Source organism: Hypanus sabinus, chromosome 10 (genome assembly GCF_030144855.1).
Source record: "Hypanus sabinus isolate sHypSab1 chromosome 10, sHypSab1.hap1, whole genome shotgun sequence".
In the NCBI taxonomy this organism is placed as follows: domain Eukaryota; kingdom Metazoa; phylum Chordata; class Chondrichthyes; order Myliobatiformes; family Dasyatidae; genus Hypanus; species Hypanus sabinus.
This window is the reverse complement of record NC_082715.1, coordinates 162086945-162097906: the sequence shown is the minus strand read 5'-3', so window position 1 is coordinate 162097906 and position 10962 is coordinate 162086945. Positions and strand designations below refer to the sequence as shown.

The following is a 10962-nucleotide window of genomic DNA, read 5'->3' as shown; positions in this document are numbered from 1 at the left end:
TGACAGACGCCGGTGTTTCCAGAAATATTTGCTTCATCCGACACTGCCACATTCTAAATGTTAAACAAAGGCTGTTCTGTGCTCGATTTAAGGGGTGCAATTCAAAGTGTCAGAAAGGAGAGGGAGAGTGAGGAGTGTGTACTCGTGGCCAAATGTTTTGACGACGCACTGCGAATCTCTTGGTATTTACCCTCCTATTTCCGACAAGTATGTGGTTCTAACTTTTTCTGTTTTATGTTGTCCGTCACCATCTAATGAAAACTATTCATGCAGATTGTGAAAAGCCGAGTCAGAGCATCGATGACGAGTCACCATCGTCCAACGCCGGAATAGGCAATTTATTAAAACCTTTCCCAGCTTGTCTCTGTGGCGCAATCGGTGAGCGCGTTCGGCTGTTAACCGAAAGGTTGGTGGTTCGAGCCCACCCAGGGACGCTGGTGAACCGGAAGCTTTTGCTGTGTGTTGGATTGCCAACTGGGAAACGGTGCCGTGTCCAGCGCTCCCTACTACTACCGCATCACGTTCAGTGGGGATTAAAATTGTTTAACGTACATACCGAGATACAGTGAATAGCTTCTCTTTCACACTGTTCCTGGAGATCAAACAATTACACAGTGCATGGAAATAGAACAATGTAAAACAGTAACGGAATGCAGAATGAAATGTAACGGCGACAGAGAAAGTACAGTGAGATAAATAATTAGTTGTAGCATCTTAATGAGGTAGCTTGGGAAACGCTGTTCTGGCCGGTAGAGGGCGCGCCCTGCTGCTGCCGTACCGAGTAAAGTGGAAATTGAAATTTTGTCACTTACAGAGATAGAGTACACGGGTACAGAGAAAACTTGTCTTTCATTCTGTTCCTATGTTTCTGGAAGTGCATTTAGTGGACGATCTAACCTGGTCTCTCAACGACACCAGTTTCGTCGAAAAGTCAACCAGTGTCTCCACGTCCTGGGAAGACTGAGGCCAGCAGAGATTCCTCAATCCTGATTATAACTACAGGAGCCCCACTAAGAGTATTCTGCCTACTCGCTTCTCCATCTGGTACAATAATTGCAAGGCCATCTGACGGCAAGTCTCTGCAAAGTATCGCGAGGACTGCTGACAGACAGAAGTTCAGTTTCCCAGTGAGCAGCCGATCTTTCAACACTGACGGGATTAAGTTCACTTCCCAATTCGACATTCATTTGACCTCATAGACGGATTGGGAAGAGAACGAGACATCAGGATTGGAAAAATAAATAATTTAAAGAGTATGGGTGTATTCCCCGCTACACTTCAGGCTGTGGCCGCTCCTAGTTACATCCAAGGCTCTCCGAAATAACAATAGACAATAGACAATAGGTGCAGAAGTAGACCATTCGGCCCCTCGAGTCTGCACCGCCATTCTGAGATCATGGCTGATCATTCACTATCAATACCCAGTCCCTGCCTTGTCCCCATATCCCTTGATTCCCCTATCCATCAGATATCTATCTAGCTCCTTCTTGAAATCAGACTAAATACTGATGAAATCAACGGGTCACGGAGCATCTATGTAGTGTCCCGTCGTGAGACATCAACTGTCTATAGATGCTGCCTGACCTGGTGATTCCCACGTTCTGTGCTCCGGAATTGCAGCATCTTGGGAATTTCCTTTGTTTATAACCGAAGTAACAACCCGAAGAGAAAGACCAGATAGGGTAAGAGACACAGCGGGTCCACTTGCGTAACGCTGGAACAGGAAAAACGCGCTGCCGCTGGGATTCTCATTTGTCCTCCCCACCTCTGTATCTGTCAGTCCCCAACACCAGCCCCTTGTCCTCGGATCCTCCATCTTCTTCTACCTTTACTGAAAACCTCATCTCTCCCCTCTCCTCTGACTCTACCAACCCCTTCCCCATCTGATCCCAGCTCTCATCCTAGCCGGGTCGTCACCATTTCATCCTACCTTCCCCTCTGAGTAAAAAAGTTCTGTTCTCAATAAGGGCCTTACCTTTGTCCCCTTGCGCGCAGAACTCAGTGAGTTCCGCACCCGCCGTGACGCACAGCTCTTTCCACAGCCTCCGTGCCTGGGCTACATCTTTGGCAAGGACCTTTCACTCCACATCGAAGAACTGTTCTTCCGTCTTCAAACAGGACATCCTACTGTCGTCCTATGCCTGTTCTGGATCTTTTCATTCCCAGTTGCCGACGGGACACCAAGCACCTCGTCTTCACCAGCCCTCCCTCCAATTCCCAGCCACCGCTTCCACCGTTCTGCTCTGCATTGTCTCCGCACTAATCCGATATTCACCATCAAACCCGCAGATAAGGGGGGTGCTTTAGTAGTAGTGCCGGACTGACCCTATCTTGCTTTTGTCCAACGACAAGGGTGAGACATCTCCTTTCACTTACCCCTCGAACAGGACCCACACCATCGCCGACATTATTTTGTCTGAGGATGTCCCATCCATTGCCAACAGTCGCTTGGTTCCTGTTTCGACACCTTACCCAAGTTCCACAAACCGGATTGTCCAGATAGACCCATTTTTGTGCTTGTTCCTGCCATACTGAACATACCACTGCATGCCTCGACAGTTTTACCCCATTGGTTTCCTACTTCCGACCGTGACACATCACACGCTATTGATGCTTTCAATGATGTCAAATTTCCCGACTCCGATCACATTATTTTTTCTACGGATTTCCAGTTCCTGTACACCTCCAGCCCGCTCCAGGAAGGCTGCAAAGCTCTCCGCTTCCATCCGGAGACCAGACCCAGCCCGCTCCCCTCCACCACCTGTCACCTCCGATTGGCGGGACCTGTCATCGCTCCTAATAATTTCTCATTCTGAACTTCACACTTCCTTCAAGCAAAACGTGTAGCCATGGGCACTCGCAAGAGTGTCGGCCATGCCTGCATTTTTCCTGGCTACGGGGAACTGTCTATGTTCCAGGGCTACATTGGTATCGCTCCCAAAGTTTCCTCCGCCACATCAACGACTGCATTGCTATTGCTTCCTGCACCCATGCCGAACTCACACAATTCATTTCTTTGCCTCCAACTTTCAACCCGTCTTCAAATTTACCTGCCCCATATCCAAAACTTGCCCCCCTCTTTCTCGATCTCTCTATATTTATCTTTGGAGACATAGACTGATGTCTAATTATAAACCACAAACTCACAGCTTTCTGCACTATACCTGTTCCCACACTATCACTTGTAAAAATACCATCCCCTTTCTCTCAAACCCTCCGTCTCCGTCGCTGCTGCTCTCAGAATAAGGCGTTTCATTCGAGAACAAAGAAGATACCCTCCTTTTTCATCGAAATGCGTGTCCCTTCCTCAACCATCAACGCTGCACTCAACAAGAAGCTCTTCCATTTTGCGAACGTCTGCCCTGAACCCATCCTCTGCCACTCCTCCAGTGATAGGCTTCGTCTTGTGCACGCCTACCACCTCACCGGCCTCTGCGTCCAGAGCTTGATTCTGCGTAACTTCCGCCGTCACCAGCGGGATTCCGCCACCAAACACAGCTTTCTCAGCCCCACCCATTTCTGCCTTGCGCAACGTAATCACTTCCGTTCGTCCTTCTCGCCCGGCTTCTCTCCTGCCACTTACTCTTGCAAGCGAAACCAGTGATACACCTGCCCTGACACCTCCTCCGTCAAAAAGTCCTTCCAGGTGAGGCGACACTTCACCTGTGAGTCTGTTCGAGTCATCGGTGACTCATTTTATATTTCAGTGACTCCGCTTCACCTATCACCTACCAGAAAAAGCAAAATCTCCCATTAGTTACCCATTTTAATTCCGCTTCCCAATCCAGTTCGGACAGCCGGTGATGGCCGTTACAATGAGCGTTTGGGAAAATTGGGAAAGTTTGGGAATCTTTCAGTTCCCTTTATAATCCTCAACAATCTCAACACCACATCTTGGTAACTATTCGGAGGCTTATATATGATTCCCATGTTAGACGCTTTTTATACCTTTCAGTTGCTTACCCTCCCCTCCCCCCCCCCCCAGAGAATCAACATTCTTTGACCTTCTGTCATCTCTTTCTTACCAACGAAGCCCAGGAATACCTGCCTGTACTTTCGTTATAAAATATATCCTTTGATGTTAAGCTCCCATTTATGGTTTTCTTTGAGCCACGACCAGGTGATGCCCACAACGTCATATCGACCAATCTCTAATTGAGTCAGGGGTTCGTCCACTTTAATCCGATTGCAACGTGAATTCAAGTACAGAACCATCAGTCTGCATGCTTTGTATCCAATCATTGCATTATCCTTCTTGACATTAATATTACACCCATCATCACTTGTAAACTTGCTGGCTCGTCCTCTGCTCCATCATGCTGGTTCCCATCTCCCTGAAAGGGGTTGCGTAGCCATGGACAACGTGCAACAGCGTCTGCAGTTTCTGGGGGAATCCTATCATCACCCCATTTGGGTCAGACGGTAACTGGGATTAGACATATCAAGGGACACTTCCTGGAGCAATCGGAGAACGGGTGTTAGGGGAGATCCTTGAAACGTAGGAGCCACGGGATGCTAGAAAGGCCCTTTGTTGTACTGGCTGAGGATCAGAAGGATGATGGCGGATCTCAATGGGAACCGAAATATACGGCAAAGCGTGTCTAGAGTGGACATGGTGAGTATGTTCCCATTAATAAGAGAGACTGGGATCTGTGGGCACTGCCTTAGCACAAAGGCTGACATTAGAGGTGAGTCAGGTGACGGTGATTTCTGGGATTGATTGCCGCAACGGGCAATGGAAGAACTTCTTCGGTGCATTTAAGACACAGATATATGGGGTCGTGATTGGTAAAGGAGATACCAATTAATGGGAGACGTCAGATCATCAGTTTCTGAAAAAAAAAGCTATGACTAAAAATCTCAGAAATCTTGATCAGTGAAGTAATTCTGACCCAATTTTTTTGTAAACATACGGCCATTGGTTCGTCTAGGGGCTCCCGTGGTGGTGGTGGGGGGTGGGGTTATTATCTCGGTCTCGATCATTAATTCCCTACTTTCTCCTAATTTACTTTGATTGTGCCACGGTTCCCACCTTTAATTTCCCATTTGCTTCTAATTCTCTTGGATGACGACACACCTGGTTTCCATGAAGCCCTGCAGCATAAAACCCCCAGCGTTACAAACTCTAGACTCCACATCGTTGGTTTTGCCTGTGTGGGATTTAACATTTCCCGCCCGCTTAGGACCGTGTGTTCTAAGCTTTGCTCCTTTTTCAAGGTTTCCCTACGAAACTCGGTCCCTCTGTGTCAAGGCTCCGTGTCAAGATCCCTCCTGTTTGCTGTTCAGCGTTCACGTCCGCGTAAGCATCCTAACTGACTCGCCGTGTCTGTGTTCTGCACTTGGGTTCGCTTTATTAGCTCATTGCAACGGCCATCACCGGCTGTCCGAACTGGATTGGGAAGCGGAATTAAAATGGGTAACTACTGGGAGATTTTGCTTTTTCTGGTAGGTGATTGGTGAAGGGGACTCACTAAAATATAAAATGACTCACCGATGACTCGAACAGACTCACAGGTGAAGTGCCACCTCACCTGGATGGACTGTTTGACGGAGGAGGTGCAAGGGCAGGTGTATCACTGATTTCACTTGTAAGAGTAAGTGGCAGGAGAGAAGCCGGTGGGAAGGGACAAACAGAAAAGTGATTTACGTAGACTCGTTGCGTAAAGCAGAAATGGGTGGGAATCAGAAAGTTGTGTTTGGTGGCGGAATCCCGTTGGTGATGGCGAATGCTGCGCAGAATTAAGCGCTTGACGCCGATGCCGGTGAGGTGGTTGGCGTTGGGAGCGATACCAACGTAGCCCTGGAACATAGACTGTTCCCCGTAGCCGACAAACATGCAGGTATGGCTGACCCCTTGCGAGTGACCATGGCTACACCTTTTCTTTGAAGGAAGTGCGAGGAACCGGAGGAAAAATTATTAAGAGCGATGACAGGTTCCGCCAATTGGAGGTGAAAGATGGTGGAGGGGAGCGGGTTGGGTCTGGTCTCCGGATGGAAACGAAGAACTTTGCAGCCTTCCTGGAGCGGGCTGGGGGTGTACAGGAACTGGAAATCCGTAGTAAAAATAATATGATCGGAGTCGGGAAATTTGACATCGTTGAAAATATCAATAGCGTGTAATAAGTCACGGTCGGAAGTAGGAAACCAGTGGGGAAATCTGTGTCGAGGGATGCAGTGGTATCTTCATTATAGAGGAGAGGGGAGAGTTGAGGTGTAGAGGAAAGGTGTAGGAAGATGGAGGATCCGAGGACCCAGGGGCTGGTGTTGGGACCTGACAGACACAGAGGTGGGGAGGACAAATGAGAATCCCAGCGGCAGCGCGTTTTTCCTGTTCCAGACTTACGTAGGAGGACCGGCTGTGTCTCTTTGCCTTCCTGTTCTTTGTCTTCGGCTTCCCACTTCGGTTCTAAACAAAGGAAATTCTCCAGATGCTGGAAATCCGGAGCACAGAATGCTGGGAATCACCAGGTCAGGCAGCATCTGTGGACAGTTGATGTCTCTCGACGGGCCACTACATAAATGCTCCTTGACCCTTTGATTTCATCCCGTATTTAGTCTGTGTTATTTCGGAGAGCCTTGGATGTAACTAGGAGCGGCCACAGCCTGAGGTGTAGCGGGGAATACACCCATACTCTTTCAATTATTTATTTTTCCAATCCTGATGTCTCGTTCTCTTCCCGATCCGTCTATGTGATCAAATGAATGTCGAATTGGGAAGTGAACTGAATCCCGTCAGTGTTGAAAGATCAGCTGCTCACTGGGAAACTGAACTTCTGTCTGTCAGCAGTCCTCGCGATACTTTGCCGGGTCTTGCCGTCAGATGGCCTTGCAATTATTGTACCAGATGGAGAAGCGAGTGGGTCGAAGACTCTTATAATGAGGGTTGAGGAAGCTCTGCTGGCCTCAATCTTCCCAGGACGTGGAGACGCTGGTCTACTTTTTGACGAAACTGGTGTCATTGAGAGACCGTGTTAGGACGTCCACTAAATGCACTTCCAGAAACATAGGAACAGAAAGAAAGACAAGTTTTCTCTGTACCCGTGTACTCTATCTCTGTAACTGACAAAATTTCAATTCCCACTGCACTCGGTACGGCAGCAGCAGGCATTGCCCTCTACCGGCCAGAACAGCGTTTCGCAATCTACCTCATTAAGATGCTACAGCTAATTATTGATCTCACTGTTCTTTCTCTGTCGCTGTTTCATTTCATTCTGCATTCTGTTACTGCTTTACGTTGTTCTCTTTCCATGCACTGTGTAATTGTTTGATCTCCAGGATCAGAGTGAAAGAGAAGCTATTCACTCTATCTCGGTATATACCTTAAACAATTTTAATCCCCACTGAACGTGATGCGGCAGTAGTAGGGAGCGCTGGACACGGCACCGTTTCCCAGTTGGCAATCCAACACACAGCAAAAGCTGCCGGTTCACCAGCGTCCCTGGGTGGGCTCGAACCACCAACCTTTCGGTTAACAGCCGAACGCGCTCACCGATTGCGCCACAGAGACAAGCTGGAGAAGATTTTAATAAATTGCCCATTCCGGCTTTGGAATATGGTGCCTAGTCATCGATGCTCTGACTCGGCTTTTCACAATCTGCATGAATAATTTCCATCAGATAGTGACGGCCAACGTTAAACAGAAAAGGTTGGAACCACAAACCTGTCAGAATTAGAAGGAATAATACCAATAGATTCTCAGTGCGCCGCCAAATCATTCGGCCACGAGTACACTCTCCTCAAAGAAGGACATTTTACATGCGAAGTAATCACTGTGTCCCAGGAAAGAAGAGGAAAGCACCGATCCCGGGATCAGAGAAACAGGACTGTTCCTGGGTTAAAAGTTGAATCTGCCGGAAATACTCCGCAGCTTAGTCAGCGCCTGTAGAGAGAGAAACAGAGTTCACGTTTCAGGTCGATGACCTTTTCCTGAGTCCCGAGCTCGCCGTTAGACGTAAGGACTCTCACGAAGCCTTTGCAAGATGACTTGAGCTGGGAGAAGATACTGATTTCACTCGCCCTCTCCTTTCTGACACTTTGAATTGCACCCCTTAAATCGAGCACAGAACAGCCTTTGTCTAACATTTAAAATGTGGCAGAGTCGGATGAAGCAATTATTTCTGGAAGCACCGGCGTCTGTCATCGCGTGTCACGCCAAATGACTCTGAGATACGAAGTCGCTGAGTGGATATTTCACGAAGCTGAACACAAAGTTCCTTTTTTTTTCACGGCAGATTCTCCCATCCCGCTGTCACCGCTGACTGGGCTGTCCCACATTCCCAAAAACGATGATCACACCAACATCAAACTCGGACTCAACCTCTGTAACTGTTCACAATTTGTTTGGAATATTTGAGTTGCAAGTGCATTTAACGTGGAATCAAATCTCTATCGGGGAAATTAACCCGCGTCTTCCCCGTGATAGACGGGAACACTAACCACTACTCTAACGAGAAACCATTGCGAAAGAGCTATCTGTCACTGGGATGTACGAGCACAGAATAGCTGAAAGCGTTACCCCGATGCTTGTTCATTGACTCTGCCACCGCCTTGCCCTCTTCAGCATTTGTATGCGACCGTATGATCATAAGACATTGGGGCAGAAACAGGACATTCAGCCCATCGAGTCTGCTCAGACATAATCATGGCTGAACCCGGATACCACTCAATCCCATACACATGGTTTCTCGCCATATCCTTTGACTCCCTGAACGATCAGCAAACTATCAACTTCCGCCTTAAATATACCATAGGCCTTGAATTCCACCGCAGTCTCTGGCAGAACATTCACTCTGTGTTTAAACAATAAACCTTCGTACATCTTTTATAAAAGATCGCCCCTGAATTTCGAGGCTGTGCCCATCAGTTGGATACAACCACCAGAGGAAACTTCCTTTCCACATGCGCCTCATGTAGTCCTTCCCACATTCGGTAGGTTGCAATGAAATCCGCCGCATTTTTCTAAACTCCTGTGAGTACAGGATCAAACCTGCCGAACGCTACTCACTCGCTCAATCTTCAGCTCCAGAAATCATCTTTGTGAAACTTCTCTGGGCTCTCTTCCATAACAGAACATCATTTCTGAGATACGGGGGTTAAAAGCGTTGACAATACCCCAAATGCAGCCTGACTAGTGTCCCATAGAGCCTCAGAATTATCTCCTTACCTTTTAATATTTTATTCCTATTGAAATAAATGCTAATATTGTATTTGCCATATTTACGAAATACTCAAGCTGTGAATTACTTGAGTATTCCCAAACTTTCTTCCCATTTAGATACTAGTCCGTACTATTGTTCCTTTCACCAAATTGCATTATCGTACAATTCCAAAACTGTATTCCAGCTGCCCCTTTTTTGTCCAATCTTCCAATTGTTTAAGACCGGCTGCAACTGCATTGCTTCGTCAGCCCTACCTACTCCACCTCATCTACCTTTGCATCATTCACAAACTTTGCCAGAAATTGTATAATCTGAATCACTGACAGATAATGTGAACAGTATTAAATTATGTCCCACGAGGAACACTACTAGTCGGTGGGAGGCAACTAGAAAAGTGTGCTGTATTCCCACTCGCTGCCACCTGTCAAATACAGAGCTTTCAGTTCTGTATGCTTTGCACTATTGACTTTTGGCTCTGTGCTACAATTTAATTCTTTGCACCATCTGCATTTACACCCAGTCATTGCATTGTCCTTCCTTACATTAATATTACACCCATCATCACTTGTAAACTTGCTGGCTCGTCCTCTGCTCCATCATGCTGGTTCCCATCTCCCTGAAAGGGGTTGCGTAGCCATGGACAACGTGCAACAGCGTCTACAGTTTATGGGGGAATCCTATCATCACCCCATTTGGGTCACACGGTAACTGGGATTAGTCATATCAAGGGACACTACCTGGAGCAATCGGAGACCCGGTGTTAGGGGATATCCTTGAAACGTAGGAGCCACGGGATGCTAGAAAGGCGTTCAGCGTTCAGCGTTCACGTCCGCGTAAGCATCCTAACTGACTCGCTGTGTCTGTGTCCTGCACTTGGGTTCGCTTTATTAGCTCATTGCAACGGCCATCACCGGCTGTCCGAACTGGATTGGGAAGCGGAATTAAAATGGGTAACTACTGGGAGATTTTGCTTTTTCTGGTAGGTGACTGGTGAAGCGGACTCACTGAAATATAAAATGAGTCACCGATGACTCGAACAGACTCACAGGTGAAGTGCCACCTCACCTGGAAGGACTGTTTGACGGAGGAGGTGCAAGGGCAGGTGTATCACTGATTTCACTTGTAAGAGTAAGTGGCAGGAGAGAAGCCGGTGGGAAGGGACGAACAGAAAAGTGATTTACGTAGACTCGTTGCGTAAAGCAGAAATGGGTGGGGATCAGAAAGCTGTGTTTGGTGGCGGAATGCCGTTGGTGATGGCGAATGTTACGCAGAATTAAGCGCTTGACGCCGATGCCGGTGAGGTGGTAGGCGTTAGGAGCGATACCAACGTAGCCCTGGAACATAGACTGTTCCCCGTAGCCGACAAACATGCAGGTATGGCTGACACCCCTGCGAGTGACCATGGCTACACCTTTTCTTTGAAGGAAGTGTGAGGAACCGGAGGAAAAATTATTAAGAGCGATGACAGGTTCCGCCAATTGGAGGTGAAAGATGGTGGAGGGGAGCGGGCTGGGTCTGGTCTCCGGATGGAAACGAAGAACTTTGCAGCCTTCCTGGAGCGGGCTGGGGGTGTACAGGAACTGGAAATCCGTAGTAAAAATAATATGATCGGAGTCAGGAAATTTGACATCGTTGAAAGTATCAATAGCGTGTAATAAGTCACGGTCGGAAGTAGGAAACCAGTGGGGAAAAGCTGTGTCGAGGGATGCAGTGGTATCTTCATTATAGAGGAGAGGGGAGAGTTGAGGTGTAGAGGAAAGGTGTAGGAAGATGGAGGATCCGAGGACCCAGGGGCTGGTGTTGG

The 10962-nt window shown here is 47.8% G+C and overlaps 2 non-coding genes across 2 annotated transcripts; one reads left to right on the top strand and one right to left on the bottom strand.

Annotated features, from left to right (window-relative positions):
- Positions 1 to 360: 360 nt before the first annotated feature.
- Positions 361 to 434, top strand: trnan-guu (transfer RNA asparagine (anticodon GUU)). The gene has a single exon. It is a non-coding gene; the product is annotated as a tRNA-Asn (tRNA).
- Positions 435 to 7433: 6999 nt separating this feature from the next.
- trnan-guu (transfer RNA asparagine (anticodon GUU)) lies at positions 7434 to 7507 on the bottom strand. Its single transcript has one exon. It is a non-coding gene; the product is annotated as a tRNA-Asn (tRNA).
- Positions 7508 to 10962: the final 3455 nt, after the last annotated feature.